Source organism: Schistocerca nitens, chromosome 6, assembly GCF_023898315.1.
Source record: "Schistocerca nitens isolate TAMUIC-IGC-003100 chromosome 6, iqSchNite1.1, whole genome shotgun sequence".
In the NCBI taxonomy this organism is placed as follows: Eukaryota; Metazoa; Arthropoda; class Insecta; order Orthoptera; family Acrididae; genus Schistocerca; species Schistocerca nitens.
The window spans coordinates 677,746,607-677,767,121 of record NC_064619.1 but is presented as its reverse complement, the minus strand read 5'-3'; positions in this window follow the sequence as shown (position 1 = coordinate 677,767,121).

Below are 20,515 nucleotides of genomic sequence, written 5' to 3'. Positions count from 1 at the left end.
AAGTATTGAATAGTACAAAACATTAGTAGCATTAATAAGCATGGGCATAATAAGTTACATTAATTATGGGCACTCAGTGGCCAGCAAGTATTGAATAGTACAAAACATTAGTAGCATTAATAAGCATGGGCATAATAAGTTACATTAATTATGGGCACTCAGTGGCCAGCAAGTATTGAATAGTATAAAACATTAGTAGTATTAATAAGCATGGGTATAATAAGTACTCTCATTACAATAGATAGTGGCAATTATGTTTTGGTATCATTAAGAAGTCATTATTCAAGTGACATACTATTCAGAGCTGATCAGTGTTATTCAGAATTATCATAAACTAGTGACATTATCTGGGACTGTTAATACATTTTGTTTTTTCTGCTAGCAATGCATTGCTTTGGGTAATTATAAGGGAAAGCAAGAAGAAATAAGAGAAAAAATTGCTTCTAGGTTGTTCCTATAAATGAAAAGATTGTGTAACGTCATTCGTCATGAGTCAGCTGTAGCAAGGTTATCACATTTATAAATGATAGACACAAGTGGGTAAGAAAAATGCAAGTACTAGAACAGGTATAATAAGTAACAAGTTTAGTAACTATCATAAAAAGCTTCTCCTGAAAGAAAAATACAAAATGGATTATTGAACTGAAAGAAGAAACGCAGACTATGCTGAAAAGTAGTGAACTTCGAATTAACAGGTAGTGAAATGTGTATAAAAAATGTGTTCCATAGCTGTCCTTTCCAAAACCTTCAGTCATCCTACTACGCAATATAACACCTGCTGTCAAAGTAAACTGCAACAAATACTTAAATAACTACATAGCATAAATACATAACTTCAACATTATCCTCATCTGTAAAGAAAAACTTCATTATTCATATCATCATAACTCCATCATTATCATCACCTGTAAACAAAAACTTCATTATTCATAGTACCATATTCTTCATCATTGTTCATTATCAGCATTCATTATCATCTGCAAAAATCATTTCATTATTCATCACACAACTATTCCTAATCCCTAGCATATTTCATCACTTAAAACTAAAATGTGTAGTTCTGTCTGACAGCTTGCATCAATCGCTTTGTATTCTGAAAGAAAAAATTAGTTAAGACTGCTATTCTGCGATGTGTATAATATATTCTGGTTAATGCTTGTTAATTCTGATCCATTTACTCGTCCTCATTAGCTTATTGCATCTTCTTTCGTTTATTCCATAGGTGAAATTTCCACTTCTGTTTAATTCATTTCCTGTACGCATCATTTATTTCTGAAATTGATGAACAAAGATTAATGTCTTGCATTTAAATCATATACCCATTAAATAGTGACTGGTTAATGGTGACTCAATTAAGCATACAACATAACATGACAGAAAAACGTAACATCTCAAAGCACAGACAGTGTTTAAAGGCAAAAAGTGTACAGAGAATATCGTAATGCAGCAGCAAAAAAGGAAAATGTAAAACAGTCACGATGTTGAGATATCACAAGGCAAAATGTCAAAGTCAAATGGTGTGTATTATACCTTAACTAGTTCACAGTGCATACAAACAAAACATGAAAACAATCGTACATACATAAGAAAGACAAAATGTGACATTCGTTGTGTTCAGCTTATATGTAGTGTAGTTAATAGATGCGATAATTAAAGACTTCAATGGAGAGAGAATTTGATAAAATTAATGCGTCATTATAGAGAATTGCATAATTATTCATAAAATGCGTAAGTTCATCTGAAAAAATGCACGGTCTAGTGTGTAACGACAAGAAGAGCGACCTGCTAACCTTACCTTGCCGGGCACTTGCCAAGAAAAAAAAAATACGATAATCATCAATAGGTAGTCACGTAAATGTAATTGCATAAGTGGTCACAAAATGTGTAAGTTCATCTGGAAAATATGCACGGTCTGATGTGTAACGACAAGAAGAGCGACCTGCTAACCTTACCTTGCCGGGCACTTGCCAAGAAAAAATACGATAATCATCAGTAAATAGTCATATAATTATAATTGCATAAGTGGTCATAAAATGTGTAAGTTCATCTGAAAAATATGCACGGTCTGATGTGTAACGACAAGAAAAGCGACCTGCTAACCTTACCTTGCCGGGCACTTGCCAAGAAAAAAAATACGATAATCATCAGTAATTAGTCATGTGAATATAATTGCATAAGTGGTCATAAAATGTGTAAACGGCCTCATAGCATGTTACATCGTAAAGTGGTTTCATTCGATAAAGGGTTTAATGTTTGACACATGATGGTTCCCCTTACTTTTCCTGGTTCTCAAAGTTTCGACGTGTACAACATTGGGGTGAGGAATGCTGCGAATCCGATATGGACCTGCGTATAGAAGTTCAAATTTACTGCACTTACCTTTTAATTTGCTGGATAAATAGTGTGTACGTACTAATATCTTCTGTCCAACGTGAAAATCTCGGTGTCTACAAACCTGTTTTTGCTGTCTTCTCCGGCGCTCTGCGGCACGTTTGATGTTGTTCAGCGCAATGTCAATTATTTCGTGGTGTCGTAATCGACGAGATGTAGGAAATGTTACTAATTCTTTGATTTTGTTTGGTGGTTCAACGTTTTTCAGTATAACAGACGGAGGTAGCATAGTGGATTCATTTGGAATGGAATTAATTACATCTTGAAATGAGTGTACGTGTGTGTCCCAATTAACATGTCTTTTGTGGCAGTATATTCTACACAGTTTACCAATTTCTTTCATTAGTCGTTCACAAGGGTTCGAAGAGGCGTGGTACTTGGATATATAAATCGGAGAAATGTTTCTAGCTCGTAACATGCGTGTCCATATGACAGAACGAAATTGTGATCCATTGTCAGAAATTACTTTCATCACATGCCCTACATGAAATAAGAAATGCTTTACAAATGCTTTCGAAACAGTTTTGGCAGTAGCTTTACGTAACGGAGTGAAAGTAACAAATTTTGAAGTGAGTTCAACAGCGACAAAGATGTAGCAAAAACCTCTATTAGTTCTCGGAATTGGACCAAAAATGTCTACTGCGGCCATATGTCTTAATTTAACAGGTACAATGGGGTATAATGGAGGAATATGTGAAGTGGTGTCAGACTTAGCTTTCTGGCAAATTTTGCATGACGCTAAAACTCGACGTATACGTTTTTCCATGTTTGAAAAATAACAGTTCTGTCTCAGTATAAGAAAACATTTTCTGGCTCCGTAATGTGCATAACTTAAATGAGTGTACCAGATTAATTTGTTAACAAGTTCGTCCGGAATGCATAATAACCAATTGCTGCTGTCTGGATGAGTGCGGCGAAACAGAATGTCATTGCGTACAGTGTAGTGGTTCCTAATCGTAACATTATTCTTATCTTGCCAAAGGTGTTTAATTTCTTTCCACACATTGTCTTTGCTTTGCTCTCGTGCTATGTCCTGTAATGACGATGAGATAAAATTTTCAAATGCAACTTGCTGAATGTACATGACGCTGAAATTTGCTTTGCAGAAGTTGGTTGCGACGTCTTGCTGATTGTTGCTGAGAGAACGTGAAAGTGCGTCTGCTATTACATTTTGTGTGCCGGGAATGTGAACAATCGTAAAATTAAATTCCTGTAAATATAGCTTCCATCTGCTTAATCTATCATGAGTAAATTTAGCCGAAAGTAAGAATTGAATAGCTCTGTGATCTGTGTAAACGGTGGTATGTCTGCCATAAAGAAAGTGCCGAAATCTCGTAAAAGCCCATACAACACATAACGTTTCCAATTCTGTGACGGAATAATTTCGCTCAGCAGGTGACAGAATGCGGCTTGCAAATGCGATGTTCTTAATTACTTTAGAACCATCTTCTTCAATTTCCTGAAAAATGTGTACGCCTAAAGCTGTGTTGGAACTGTCGGTGGCAATAGAAAAATTTCGAGTAAGATCTGGGTGCGATAAAAGTGGAGCATTCAACAAAGCATGTTTCAGGTTCACGAATTCAGAATGTGCTTGCTTATCCCATGACCAAATAGTGTTTTTACCTGTTAATTGGCATAATCTAGGTGTGTCTAAAGCAGAATGATGAATAAATTTACGAAAAAAGTTAATTAAACCCAAAAAACTGCGTAATTGTTTCTTCGTCGTAGGAACAGTAATGTCACGTAGAGCTTGAAGTTTTTCTGGATCAGGCGTAATGCCTTCTGCTGAAATTACGTGTCCAAGAAATTTTATAGACGTTTTGCCAAAATGCGATTTACTGAGATTAACTGTGAGTCCTTGTGCATGGAAAGTTTGCAACAGTCGTTCGAGAATCAGATTGTGCTCAGTCCAGTTAGCTTCTGCAATAAGAATGTCGTCTACGTACGTCGTAATTCTGTCTTTCAGTTCTGTTGGAAGGATTGTGTTCAAACCACGAATAAAAGCTGCAGAGGAAATAGTTAAGCCGAATGGTAATTTACAAAATTGATAACAGTCGCCAAAACAGAGAAATGCTGTGTACTTTCTGCAATTCGGATGAAGTTGAATTTGCCAAAATCCCGATTTCAAATCTAATGTGGAATAAATAGCAGTACCATGAAATTTTTGTAGAAGTTCTTCCAGTGTCTGTGGTCGATCTGTTTCATTAATAATTATGTCATTGATGTGACGTGAATCAAGTACAAGGCGAAGTGACCCATCTTTTTTCTTAACAATATGTAGCGGGTTTATGTACGGGCTAACTGCTGGTTCAATAATTCCTTGATCGAGCATATCCTGCAACTCTTTTTTAACTTGTTCTCGGTGGATATATGGAATGGGATAATGCTTTGCTTTAAATGTGTCGTGCTGTTTGACTTGAAATTCATACATAAAGCCGGACATAGTACCAGGAATATTGTCGAAAACTGGAGCTTGCTGTAAAAGAATTTTGTGTAATTGCGTTCGTTCATCGTCTGTATTTGCACTGCTCTGTTTAACTTTATCGGAAATCATTTGCATTACGTCGTAGTCAGCTTCGTCTGGAGTATTATAGTTGTGTACGTACGTATCCTTGAACAATGTGGGATTACAGTCTATGTTACGCAATACTGAAATGACCTCTGTGCGGTTAATTGTTTCCTCTTCTGTCGATAATAAGTGCTGAAACTCTAAAGCTAATTGTACATTTTCGTCCTTCAACATTAAATAAGAATTTTGAAAATCAACCACTGCGTCGTGTTGTACGAGAAAATTAGTACCTAAAATTACGTCTGTTGTCAACAAGGGAACAATCCAAAAATTTGAATGAAAAGTATGACCTCCAATGCAAAATGATAAATGCGTCTGTAATTTAACGTCTACTCCTTTACTTGATACTGCTCCTTTCACTTTTGTTTTGCCTAATGGTAATGTGGGATACGTATTCTCTTTGTTACACTCGTTAAAAGTTTCCTCATTAATGACTGACATAGGTGACCCAGAATCAATTACTGCTGAAAATTTCGATGAACCTATTTTAATTTCGATGACAGGATGTGAAATGGTTTTCTGAACAACTGGTTTTTTCTGCAAAAGAGTGTCTCTGATGTCGTCAAACGTAATTACATTCTCGTGAACAACATTTTGCGTGTCAAAACTAGTGCTTGTGTTATTGGAAGATGCGTCCTGTACAGTATCTAGTCAGATTCTATCTGACGTGTTACTATTATCATCACGAGGATGTTGTGGCATTTCTACAATTTGAACAGTTCTATTACTTCTTCCAGACGTATTACGCTCTGGATGATACCTACTATCGGGTTCATTCATGAGAATATGTTCTTGCGGATGATTTTGTTGTTTATATGACCGACTGTTGTTAAACGTACGCTGATAATTGTGCTCATCATTTTTACGTCTGTCGTGATACTCATTCCTATACGGTGCATTGCGATAGGAATTGAAATACTGTCTTCTCTGTACGTAGTTATTTCCTTGCTGCCGTGCGTTACTATTTGTTGTATCAGGGACTATACGTGCACGCGGCGAAACATTAAAGCCTGGTTGACCTTGTGCATTCCATTGTTGGTTAGGCATGTTAACCGGTTGACTTTCATGCTGTTGTGGTGGAAAACGTCTATTGTTACCAAAATGTGATTCCTGTTGCTCAAAATTTTGACGATATTGATAATGAGAAGTTTGCCCGTTATTAAAGTTCGGTCGGTTGTCATTCCTAAAGCGTCTGTTACTTTTCCTATTGAAATTACGCGTCTGATCATAATTGCTGTATGTTTGTTGACCTTGGTTATTATACGAAAAATTTTTGTTTACGAAAGAATAATCAGATTGCTGCACTTCTAAAAGCTGCAGCAGATCTCTGAATGCAGAAATGTTTTCTTTTTGTTGACCTGTTAAAAGTGACACTCTTAATGATCGTGGCAATTTAGAGATACATAATTGAATGAGTGCAGATTCACTATAGGGTTCACTTAAATACTGATTTTGTTGCACCATGTGCTCAAAAAATTGCGTCACACTGGGAAAATTTGTGTTTTCATAATTTGGCAAACTAATTAGCTGATCTTTAATTCCGCGCTGTGTCGTCTTCGACCAGTACGCTGACAGAAAAGCATTCTGAAATTCCTCTACTGAATAACATTGTCTCGCGATCGGCCTCATACGAGTTGCCGGTTCGCCTTCCAAAAAGCTGCAAATAAATTCCAGTTTGTGCGTAACGGGCCAAGTCGGTGGAAAAGCAAAGCTAAACTGTTGTATCCAATCTAGCGGGTGAATCTGTGTTCTGTCGTTTTTAAATATTTTAAACTTTCTCACTGACAGAAAATGTTTGTAATCGAAATTATCGTCTCTGTGTGATGGAACAGGTTCATGGTAGTAAGAGAATCTATTGAACTGTGATTGTTCGGAATCAAAGTCGTGTGCTCTTTGTAGATTACCCAAATTACACGCGTTGCGCGAATCTGACAAATGTTCGCAAAGTGGCGTCTGCTGTGATGCGTTATTAACCGAAATACTTTTCATCTCTGTGACTTCCTGTTGTAAACTAGACAATTTTCTACGTAAAGTGTTATTAGATGAATCAATCTCATTAATTGTCTGCTGTAAATTTTGAAATTCAGGTGTTTGGTTAAATGAGACCGGTGAAATGTCGTCTGATTTGCTGTCATTAGTACTTTCAATAGCATCAATACGACTGGCCAATTCATCACATTTTTCAGTCAGTATTTTTGCCTGATCATCGTTTTTAGAATCGGACGCATTAATCTGTTTTTGCAACTTACGTGTAATTTCGTTCAGATTTTTAATGTCAGCTTTGACGACATCGGAATCCTGTGTTATTTCTAATTCTTCAAATCTGTCTGTCACTGTCTGAATATCTGCTGTATGTGTATCTGTTTTTGATTTAAGATCAGAAATTTCATCGCGTAATTCCGCGTTCAACTGTTCGATGGTATTAATTTTATCGGACATTGTAGCAATATTGTTGTCTACGTATGTTTTTGCTTTCGCAAACATCTTACGTTTGTCTTCTTGTCTCTGTGCAGTGATTGTTTCCATGACTTGACGTTTGACTTTATTTTGATCATCAATAAATTTGCGGAAACGCGTATCACTGTTCTGTATGTGAAGACTAAGACGTTCGTTAATTTGAGTGTTCTGTTGTTCGAATTTCGCGTCAATCTTTTCATCCATTGTGCGCGAAAGTTCTGTTGTCATTGCTTTAAACTCGTCGCGTAATTGTGTAGCTTTTTCAGAGCATTGTTTAGCGACTCCGCTAATTTCGTCTCTGAGTGTTTCTGTTGCAGCTGTTTGCGATTCCCTTAATTCCAGAGCTACAGACCTAATTTCTTCGCTACTTTTTCTTGAACAAGCCTCAATTTCCTCGCGTAACTGTTCCTTAGTGTCATGGCACTGCGCGGCAACGGCACTAATTTGTTCACTTAACTGTCTATTCTGTTCACTAAGTTGTTGTTTGAGATCTTCTTTAAGATTGTCTTGTTTTTCGCTCTGTTGTTTGACCTGTTCACTAAGTTTGTCTTGTTTTTCACTCTGTTGTCTGACCTGTTCACTAAGTTGTTTGAGATTTACATTCTGTTGTTTGGACTCTTCACTCTGTTGTTTGTTCTCTTCAAGAATTTGGTTAACTCGTTGCAGCAATAGTGCCATAATTGGATCCGATACAGAATTAGCATTTCTATTCTCTGTGCTATTTAATGGAGGATCTCGAATTGTTTCGCTTTCTGCAACCATTTGGTTATTCTGAGATTTGCAAAAAGGTTTCTCAGTCGGATATACATTGTCACTCACTATTTCGGAATTAAATAAATCCGGCGTACTTTCTGTGTCCCGTTCATTTTCATTTGAAATATTTGCCTGAACGTTACTTGAATCTAGTAAACCGGTTGTGTTAGGTTGGGCAGCGCTCATTACAATAGAGCGTCCCGCGTCATCGATTGTCAAATCAACAGAGGACATAACCGAGTTCGTTTGTTCATCATTAAGACAAAAATCATCATTAGAGGTGGCTGGAACGCACTGATTGTCGGTGAACGCAGGATTGTCATCATTACACTGCGTGTCACAATTACTATCGGTCACATTGTTTAAGTCGGTAATTTCGTTCATAATACCTCGCGATACACTATTCACTGTCTTTCGCGGCATTTTCACAATAGACACAAATATTCACAAAAGAAATAAGCACAAATACAAAAGCAACACACAAATACAACAGAGCAACGAATTGCCGATGATCTATGGAAAGAAAGTCACAAATTAGTAAAAGCGTTGCGCCAAATTATAATTATATTTAAGCAATAAGAGCAGATATCTGACTGTTTTACAAAAGATTCACACGAAATACGATCCTGGACTGGGTGTCGCCAAGTGTAACCTCCCCACAAGAAATATTAAAAGACAATATTTATTAGAAATGGAGTCAAATGTAACGTTCCCGCAAAAATATTAATGACAAAGACAATTAAACAAAAATTAGCAATCTGACTCAAGTATAAGTTCTCCACACAAAAAGTAAGATAATCCCATGACAATGAAACTACAGTGATACTCAAAAAATCAATTTAACCGAAATGTCGGTCTTTGCCCTGTGCGAATTCAGAATAAATTTCTTACCTTATTAAAACTGCATGTCAAAATTCTGCTCTTATTGTTGGCTGCGGCTTGGAGGAAAAACATTGCAATTGCCCTTTTTTTTTTTTTTTTTTTTTTAAAAAATTTTTGTTAAAGGGAAATGGAGGGAATTTGAATGATTGTTTGTAAATTTGTTTTTAAATCCAAATTATTATTGGGGGCGATTTTTGAAAGTTAAATTACAATGAGTGGACCTTACATTATCTGATAAGCGCAAAGCTGCATAAACATTTATTTAATAAAATTATACCTTGTCCTGAATCTTGACCATCGCTGTGCCGACGCCCGCCGACGCAACTGCTACAGACATACTACTCTCCGCGACAGCTACCAACAGAATACTTTACGCGACTGCTCGCGACACACTACTTTACGCGACTGCTACCGAGATACAACTGTACTGCACTGCGCTTCGAGCGCAACTGCTCTGGTCAGAGATTCTACAATGCCTCAGCATCGCTGCCGCACAACATACGTGTTTCACTGTCTGAGTTAATAGATGTAGCAAAACAACTAAACCATTTCATGATGACACCTCTAACTGCTAACATAGTAACTGTTGAGCAAGGCTTTCCTGATGAACAACATTCCGTATTTCAAGCTGTCGCATTTCTCATCTTCATGAACGATGGAGGAGTTATCACAATGTTTTTTACAATCGAAGCTCCAAGTAAACTTTTCGGAGCCATCAACTGCCTCAAAATGCGTCGAAATGTGTCATGGTTGAGTCGGTATTATCACAGCATAAGCAGGGAAGAAAACGTAATGATTTCTGAATATCTAGCGACATTACTGAGAAAAGAAAGACAGTGATAAATGTTCATGGATACAGCATATTTACAAGAACGCCTCTGTTACGATCTACAAAAACATGAGTGTCCTCCACTGCACGAGATGACTGGGTGTTGTGTGATGTCCTTAGATTAGTTAGGTTTAAGTAGTTCTAAGTTCTAGGGGACTGATGACCATAGAAGTTAAGTCCCATAGTGCTCAGAGCCATTTTGAACCTCCGCTGCATTACCTTAGGCTGAAGAACTGGCGTGTTAGATCGTTAAAATCCAGAGATATCTGGAGGGCCATGTCCATAATGCTGCAAATATTCTCAATTTGGGAGAAATCCAGCAATCTTGGTGACAAAGATAGAGTTTGGCAGACTAGAAGATAAACAGTAGATACACTCGCCGTATATGGTCGGACAGTACCTTGCCTTAATATTAGTCCAGGATGCCTTGCCATGAAGGGCAAGACAACGGGGTGTAGAATGTCGTCGATTTACCGCTGTGCTGTAAAACTGTCGCAGATGAGACACAAAGAGGTCCTGCTATGGATAGAAAATTCAACCCAAGCCATCATTCCTGGCTGTCAGTCTGCATGGCAGGTGATAGTCAAGTTGGTATCCCATGATTGTCTGGGACGTCTCCAGACGCATCTTAGCTGGTCATCAGAGCTCATTTTGGAATGGGAATCATCACTGCAGACACTTCTACTCCACTCAACTAGATTACAGGCGAAAGACAGGCGAAAGACTTGCCTGAAGACCCTTCAGACAATGGTGGAATACCAACCAGACTGTCTCCTGCCATGCAGCCCTATACCCACGAGCCATGGTGTAGGGTGCCATTTCTTTTCATATCAGGACCCCTTTGGTTTCTGCAGCACCCTTACAGCACAGTTGTACGTCTACAATATTCTAGGGCCCGTTGTGTTGCTCTTCATAGCAAGTTATCTTGGGTTTGCATTTCAGCAAGGTAACGTCTGCTCACATATGGTGAGAGTTCCTACTGCTTACCAAACCCTATTTTGGCCAGCAAGGTAGCCGTTACTCTCTTGCATTGAGAACATTTGAAACATGCCCTCCAACTATTTCAGAATTTTGATGGTCTAATGTAACAATTGGTTCTGACCAATCTGGCATATCCCTCAGGAGGACATCCAATACCTCTATCAATTTATACAACGCTGAACGACTTCTTACATAAGAGACAGAGGTGGACCACCACATTACTGACTTTCTCAATCTGTGAAGCTCTTTCTCTTCAATAAATCGTCCATTTTTTCTGAAATTGTGTTCATTTGTTTGCCTGTACATGTACATCACCGATTTCCATCCCATTCGTATAATTTCTCCGTTGTGCATCGGTTTTTTTTATCTTAGTGTGTATTGCTACAGATAATGTAAAAGTACTATTTAATTGCATTACAAAATAAATTACTTTAAAACTATCTCTCCTGTCTTCTTATTTCACAAACACTCTCCTGGGCTATGGAGCTGTGGTGATCCGTATCCACTCCTGGCTTGATTTTACCCCCACCAGCTCTCCAGCACTCCCCACTATACCTCGACCGGACACCCCTAGTTAGGGCGACTCCAGCAGGTCAGTCGACTGAGTGAAACTAGAACTGCTGGAGTCAGTAGACTAACAGCATCGACAGGTGAACTTACAGAAGGACAGTGAATAAGCAATCACCAAAATCATCATCATGAAGGGGTCAAGTAGTAGCAGAACCATCCAATCCAACGATTTGGGAATTGTCTCTGAAACTCATTTCTAGCTATCAGCGAAAAATGTGCCGGACACCCATCGTATTGATACAACATTCTGTTCCTTGTTTCCAAAGGTGTTTCTTCCAATAACAGACCTGATGTTTCTTGCAGGGATGTGGTGTACTTCCTACCATTAAGATATCCTTCGATGAAATAGGGGCCTATAATTCTGTCCTGCAGAATCCCCCACCATCATTCACCGACCACGGTTTTTGGTGTGCAACTTGCTGCAGCCAATATGGATCTTCAGTTGTTCGTAATGCATGTTCTGCAAATTAACATTTCCATGGTTCGTGAATGTAGCTTCGTCAGTAAATAAATCAAATTAATAAATGTGTCATCCCTCTGAATCTGAAGTTGTGCCCATCGGCAGAATTGAATGCGACGCATTCAATCTGTACCAGTCAATTCTTGGTGGAGACTGATATGCTAAGGATTATATTTATGGCGATGCAGCATGTTACCTTGGATACAGAGTCGTCGATAGAGTAGAAGTAACTTCAGTAGCCGCTCGCTATTATCCGAAATAACTGGATTAGTAGATTCGTGTGGAATCCAAAAACCAAATCTTTATCATTATTTTCATAAACACTAAACTATGACAATCAGTAAATTACAAAGAATAAACAACGGCGCTGAACTCAGCCGTCCCAACTATCGTCTCTGGACTATTGTCACTGTTCTACGTCGCCACAGTAGCCCCCATCCCACCCTTTTTGAATGTGGGGCACGTAGGTACCATTGTGTGGCGACTCTATGGAGAATGCGGCTGCTGTTTCTTCTCTTCCAACCGCAAAAATCTTCTTCTGGAGCCCTGGCGCCTGGAATTTCTGGACACGTAGGATAAATGCGACATTCAGCTCGGTAGAACATTTCTCTGGGCTGTTCTGTTGCTGATCGAGGTGTCTTCTTTGCTGTTCCCGTGGCTGCTGTTGACTGGCTGCCGAGGCGGCTGGCGAGTAGGGGCGCCGAATTGCGACTTTTCTTCCTGCCGGCGTTCTGTATTCCACCTGGACTGCGTGTTCAACTGGCTGCTCGTCCTTCTCCTTCTGACAAGTTAGTGAACTACTTTTCTCCTCGCTCGTAAAGACCACTTTATTGTCAGGCGTTAATGTCTAATGTCTCTCCACCGTGTCGATTGTTTGTGGTTTCGAGTGCTGTAGGCTGCACTGTGTCCTCCACCTGTGCCACATACACTGGTTTTAGTCTCTCAATAGATACTGTCGTGGCCTTTCCTTCGTGCTCTATGACAAAAGCATGTGTCTCACGCTTCAAGATTCTGTATGGTCCCACATATGGCGGGCACAATGATGGTTTGACTGCATCTACTCGTAATCATACATGTGAACCTTGATGAAGATCTAAATGAATAAATACATGTTTTGTGCCGTGACGCAGAGGAACCTATGGACGAAGTTTTTGCATTGAACGTTGTAATTTTTGTGAGAAGTCTTGTGACACGCTAGCTGAAGGTATCACTGTATTTCGTTGCTCTATTAAATCGGCGGGATTACGAATTTGCTGGCCAAGAACCAACTGACTTTGTACTGGGCCGATATCTGTTTTAACGGCTGTTCGTAACCCAAGCAACACTACCGGATAAGCTTCGGTACATTTCTCCTGGTGACTCATGAGTGCAGCTTTAAGAGTTCCGTGGAGTCTTTCCACATTGCCATTCTGGTAGGATGATAGCTTGTAGCCCGTAAATGGGAAATTCCACATAATCTCGTATGCTCTGAAAAAGATTCACACTCAAACTAACGTCCCCGGTCGGTTGTCACCATGCTTGAGACTCCAAATCCTAGCCGCCGTTTCTGCCTAGATGTCCGTAATTGGTACAGCTTCTGTCCAACGTGTAGTGTGGTCAATCATTGCAAACAGGTACCTACATCCTTCCGACAAGAGTACATTTATAAGGGTTTAAAATGACATCAAATTTTTGTAAACGATCGAACAATATTCGTAAATGTCTCTTGTGTTTTTCCTCGTCTCGTGAAAACACCAAAATATTATCAATATAGACGAAACAAAAGTTTAATCCCCGGAAGACCTCATCTATGAATCGCTGCCATGTTTGTGCAGCATTTCATAACCCAAATGGTATAAGTTGAAATTCAGATAGCCTGAAAGGTGTTATAACCGCTGTTTTTGGAATATCACAGGGAGCCAATGGGATCTGAGTGTACACCTTATAACAATCTATGGCAATGAATACTGTTACCCCCTACAAAATACCCGTAAAGTTCCGAATTTTGGGATTGCGTGACAGCCTGGCACTGTCCTGACGTTTAACGTCCTTAAATCATCACAGAGTCTACAGATACCAACTTTCCTACTCACCAGATGTAGAGGTGATGCCCACGGGCTGTCCAAACGACGTACAATCCCCCTGTCTAACCATATATTGAAGTGTTGTTTGGCAGCTGCGTACTTCTCTGGTGCTGGCATGGCGGGCTCGAGCGTAGACCGGCGGACCAGGTACAGTTCTGATATAGAGCGTCGTTGAATGCTGACACTGCTTCCTTCGTATCGTCGGGGTAGTCGTGCATATCTGTCGAAATGGGCGATCATCCTTAGCTGCGACTGTTGTTGTTTGAAATTCCTCCAGTTTGATGGCAGGTATCTTGTGGTAAATTGCTAGTAATTAGTTGTTGATTATGTATATCAATTTGTAACTTAAAATGTTCTAGGACGTGCGTCCCCAAGATGGGATGGGAGACTGCAGCCACGACGAAATTTCATGTTCCTTGAGTCTCTGGACTGACGTACGAGTTGTTCCGAGCATCCGTATCGTAGTCTCATTTGCTGCTTTCAGCTTAAACATTTGCTTGAGTTGCATCATTGGAATGCACTGTTGTGGCAGATTGCTAATATCTGATCCGCTTTCGACAAGGTATTCTTCTCCATTCAAAGCTTCCGTGACCAAAATAAGCCTATCTTTGTTTTTGCTGATTTGTTGATTAGCAATTCCCGCCACAGTCACGTTGTGTATCTCCTATCTCTTGTTGAGGCTTGTGGGGCGATAAAATCGTTGCTGGCGGTCGATAATGCCCCTTATCAGCTGCTCTTGGCATTTGGGTACCCGCATGGTTGTTCATACTTCTTAGCCCATAAACCAAACTTGCTGTTATACCAGCATCACACTAACGAATTTTCGCTTCTCGAACGTGGCCTGTGATGCTAACGTTGAAAAAACCATGTCTCCTATGGACGCCGACTAGCGATGAGTTCATCTTCCAGTATCGTAAAGCGGCCCTGCAGGCCTCTCAAGGCACCACACAGTTTGTCGTCTTCTTCTTTTTTGGTCTCTATACGAGCAGCTTCCACTTATCTCTCTTCTATGCTGTTCTCTTGAGGTCTGTCCTCCGATTCCCCCTTAACCGCGGCACATTTCCTTGACATTGTAGTCGCTGGTGAGAAATGGGAACTCACGTCCGCTTTTTCCTCCCAATTCTTATAGCGACGCGCTATCGTCGGCTGCACGTACTGATCCGATATTTGTTCGAAAACGGTTGAGCCAAACAGTACGTGATGTTTCGTGCGAAAATAGACTAAGCTAGCTTCCATAGGGCAAAGCGTGGCAGTGTCCGGGGCCCCCAAGCTCAAGGGACCCCCCGACCTCCACGAACGAAGTTCGAGAAAGTTATATAACATCTAATTTCAATAAAGAATTTTTGACTTTTAATTTTTTGGTCCCTGGCCAGCAAACTTCGAATGGCACGAACTGAAATCACAAATTTTGTAAACCCTCGTCGCCAGTTCAAAGGCTTCGTCGCTACTGCTGCAGAGGCCGAGGTGCCACTGTTATTATAGTAGGCCGAGTTTGAGAGTTTGTGAAACGGCTCCTGGTGCAGTACACCGCTAAGACAAACTCTCCCTGCCACTACTACACAGCTATGCCTCAGGGCCAGCTAACAGGGTCGGAGAACGAAGGCTCTGCAGCACTCCAATAAATTAGCAACAAAGTCACACAAATGAGTTAAAAGGTTTACTTATCTTTGTGGCTAGTTGAAGTCTGCAACACTGCATGTAATGTAACACAAAAAAGGCCCTCAACGGCTAAGTGCAAATAATCGTAGGTAAACTTCAGAGTACAAAGCAAAAGAAATTTACAACAACTGTGTGTTCACTTTTAATACATCACTAAACGTCTTCTCTGTCTAAGTCAGCCATTAACGAGTATCTATTAACAGGTGGGTGAGAGCTGCTCCTCTATCTTTCGAGTGGTCTTCTGTTCGTTGTTGTCCAGTCATTGGCGGATTGCACTCGGCCAGCAGTTCGACGAGGCGAAATCGATATCTTCATCCTCAACGCCGCCCGTGGCGCTGGTAGAATCCCGGAAGTGTCAAGTCTCTACGGCTCTGGCACCAGCTCGCATCTTTGCGATTGTGGTGCTTTTGTCGTGGCTGTGACTGGTTCGGACAACACAGCAACAAAAATTTCTCCAACCTCCAGAACATAGATATAACAAGGTGTACTGCTTGTGCGCTAAGACCTTGACCCTGCCGCCGTTCAGGTCTTGTCGGTTGAAGTCGGAGCTACCGTGGCTGCCATTATTTGCAAACTAACAGTGAGTGGCGCTGAATCACTAGCAGTGTGTTTGACAATACAGTGTGTGACCACATTTGAATATGAAATCTCTACAATGTATTATTACGCAACACTGTTGCTGCCGCGCGTTATTTCGGATGTCAAAAAACAATAGGTATTGCGCGCGAAATTGCAGCCCTGCAAAGTACCGATTTTATCTCGTCTGCCAAGGCCTTGCTTGCTCCGCACCATCCCAGAATTCTCCTGAGCAGTGAGCGGCTACGTTATAGTGGACAAGCAATGATACGGCATTAAGAATGGTAACTCACCTGTTTGTTTGGGAATTCCACTAAGCTAATGATCCTTAATCATAGATACCAATAAAGTGTTGTAACCAACTGCACACTGAATTTCATAAAACAAGAAGAGAAAATGTGGGTCTTGGTCTTGGATGATTGTGTACTGTTTTAGTGATCGCCTCATCATCATCGTAGCAAATAACACCTCCATTGTTGACCTGTATACACCATGCGATGAAAAGTATCCGGACACCCTCAAAAATATACGTTTTTCATATTAGGTGCATTGTGCTGCCACCTACTGCCAGGTACTCTATATCAACGATCTCAATAGTCATTAGACATCGTGAGAGAGCAGAATGGGACGCTCCGTGGAACTCACGGACTTCGGACGTGGTCAGGTGATTGGGTGTCACTTGTGTCATACGTCTGTGCGCGAGATTTCCACACTCATAACATCCCTACGTCCACTGTTTCCGATGTGATAGTGGAGTAGAAACATGTAGGGACACGTACAGCACAAAAGCGTCCAGGCCGACCTCATCTGTTGACTGACAGAGACCGCCGATAGTTGAAGATGGTCGCAATGTGTAATAGGCAGACATCTATCCAGACCATCATACAGGAATTCCAAACTGCATCAGGATCCACTGCAAGTACTATGACAGTTAGGCGGGAGGTAAGAAAACTTGGATTTCATGTATGGTATACGGGTAATCGGGAGTGGAAGCAGTTATCAGAGATAATTAAAGAACACAGTTTACAGAGTGGCCATACGGAAGCACGTGCTGTGTACAGACTTTGGGAAAAGAATGATACTATCGAAAATGAAATTCGTAGATCCGTCATTTTGGAAAATACTTCTTGCAAGGTTATGTGATGTCAAACTTACTCTCACAAATAGTTCATTGGCTTTCAGAGGACATTAAGAGACTTAAATCAGGAGGGAGGATACCATGGTAATATTCTGTCCCTTGTAGAGCTTGTCGCAGGTATGACCACAATGTGCGGCAAGTTTTAGATATGCCCAAATATAATCATTTTCACTTCAGAGAACTTTTTTAGCAGTTTTTTTATCATTTATTTCTTCAGTTGCTTACATTCGAAAACATATTTAAAATCACGCCTTTTTGCTTTTAGGATGTACAAGGCATTTGAGTCCAACAATTCGAAATGAAATGATTGAATGCTTAGGGAACGAACTTGAAAATAAACTGTTAGAACAAATTAGAACATCGCCGTTTTTCGCCATCAAAGTCGACTCTACACAGGATACGTCGAAGGTAGATCAGCTAAGCATTATTCTGAGATACGCAGTAATAACCACGTCGGAAAATGGACAACCAATCGACACAGAGTTAAAAAAAATATTCCTAGGCTTTTAGGCAGTTATCAGACATGGCGCAGCAGATTAAGTTAAGTAGATTATTTTTTACTGATAAAAATATTGATTTAAAAAAGTATGTGGATCAAGGTTATGATGGAGTGACTGTGACGAGTGGTGTTTATAATGGTGTAGAAAAACAGATTAAGAATATTAAGCCAAATGCTGATTATGTACATTGCGCCAGTCATAATTCGAAAGCATTACAGCACTAAAACAAAAATGCTAAATTTCGAGTTCGCATTCCTTTGTGAATTAATGCACCAAATATTGAATGACATCAATTATGCAACCAAAATGTTATAAAGACGCGATATCTGTTTGGACGAGGCAAGCAGAGCTTTAGCAGATATTAAAACAATATTGATGTTTTATAGAAATGATTTAGAATCAAATATTTAATTTTCTAACATCTTCATTTTTGGTCACTGTAGATGAAGCAACTTCATTGCAAAAATGTGATCAATTCCGATGTAAATATTTTGATGCAATAGTCCCTAATATTTCACTTCAATTTATTAATACTTATCACCTTGTTCTACCTAAATTGACTCCGGCATGGACTGTTCCCAAATATGTGAGAAACTTATAACTAAATATGCAGTGCTAGGATGCGACATGGCGGAAGTGCTTACCGCAGGTTTATTATTTTATACAATACCTGTCACTTCTGTAACAGCTGAAAGATCATTCAGAAAACTAATAATAATAAAAACTTATTTGAGGAATAATAAGGGTCAAGCTCGACTTTGACATGTGGCACTCATAGCAGCCGAAAACAAGGCCGCATCAAATCTATGTTTAACGGTACTTACTGATAAATGTGCAAAAACTGAAGCCAGAAAAAGAATGTAAAGTAACTTGTTAAAATAAACTGTCTACTTCTTTTTATTGCGTAGCTATGTTATTAATTACAATCTACTACAGCCACGAAAACATGGCCCTACCTTCTGTCTACATCTACATCTACATCTACATCTACATCTACATACATACTCCGCAATCCACCATACGGTGCGTGGCGGAGGGTACCTCGTACCACAACTAGCATCTTCTCTCCCTGTTCACTGCCAAATACAGGGCTATTACAAATGATTGAAGCGATTTCATAAATTCACTGTAGCTCCATTCATTGACATATGGTCACGACACACTACAGATACGTAGAAAAACTCATAACGTTTTGTGTTGTGTCGATTCCCTAAGGTCTCGACACAATGAGTGGCTAGGTGCACGCGAAACTAACGCAGACGGGCGTAAATTCTGAAACAGGAGACTGGATGAAAACTATAAAGAAAAGAAGAGAGATTTTAATATACTTAACTTTAATGTAGTCTTGTTCTTGTTGAAATACATCTCTTGCATAGTAGTAAGCAATTAGCAATGATACACATGGCGCCTTGCTAGGTAGTAGCGATGGACTAGCTGAAGGCTATTTAATCTGTCTCTCGGCAAATGAGAGGAAGACGTGATACGTCTTGTCGCAAGCTATGTCGTCCGTACAACTGGGGCGAGGTCAAGTCCGTGTCTTGTGACCTGCCCTGTGGTGGCGCTACGTTTGCGAATACACAGTGGCGACACGCGGGTCCGACATGTACTACAGGACCGCGGCCGATTTAAGTTACCACCTAGCAAGTGTGGTGTCTAGCGGTGACACCACATTTTGTTCGGCTGAAGCCGCACTTCAGGTTTCTACCACCAGACCGCTCGAGAGCGCAGTGAGACAAAATGGCGACAGGAGCCGAGAAAGCGTATGTCGTGCTTGAAATGCACTCACATCAGTCAGTCATAACAGTGCAACGACACTTCAGGACGAAGTTCAACAAAGATCCACCAACTGCTAACTCCATTCGGCGATGGTATGCGCAGTTTAAAGCTTCTGGATGCCTCTGTAAGGGGAAATCAACGGGTCGGTCTGCAGTGACCGAAGAAACGGTTGAACGCGTGCGTGCAAGTTTCACGCGTAGCCCGCGGACATGCTGGAAAATTGGCTCATGCCACAACTGGAGACCGACAGCGCCGACTTCATCTTTCAACAGGATGGTGCTCCACCGCACTTCCATCATGATGTTCGGCATTTCTTAAACAGGAGATTGGAAAACCGATGGATCTGTAATGGTGGAGATCATGATCAGCAATTCATGTCATGGCCTCCACGCTCTCCCGACTTAACCCCATGCGATTTCTTTCTGTGGGGTTATGTGAAAGATTCAGTGTTTAAACCTCCTCTACCAAGAAACGTGCCAGAACTGCGAGCTCGCATCAACGATGCTTTCGAACTCATTGATGGGGACATGCTGCGCCGAGTGTGGGAGCAACTTGATTATCGGCTTGATGTCTGCCGAATCACTAAAGGGGCACATATCGAACATTTGTGAATGCCTAAAAAAACTTTTTGAGTTTTTGTATGTGTGTGCAAAGCATTGTGAAAATATCTCAAATAATAAAGTTATTGTAGAGCTGTGAAATCGCTTCAATCATTTGTAATAACCCTGTAGAACGAGGGAAAAATGACTGCCTACACGCCTCTGTACGAGCCCTAATCTCTCTTATCTTATCTTTGCGTTCTTTCCACGAAATAAAAGTTGGCGGCAGTAAAAGTGTACTGCAGTCAGCTTCAAATGCTGGTTCTCAAAATTTGTTCAGTAGCTATTCACGAAAAGAATCCCTCCTTCCCT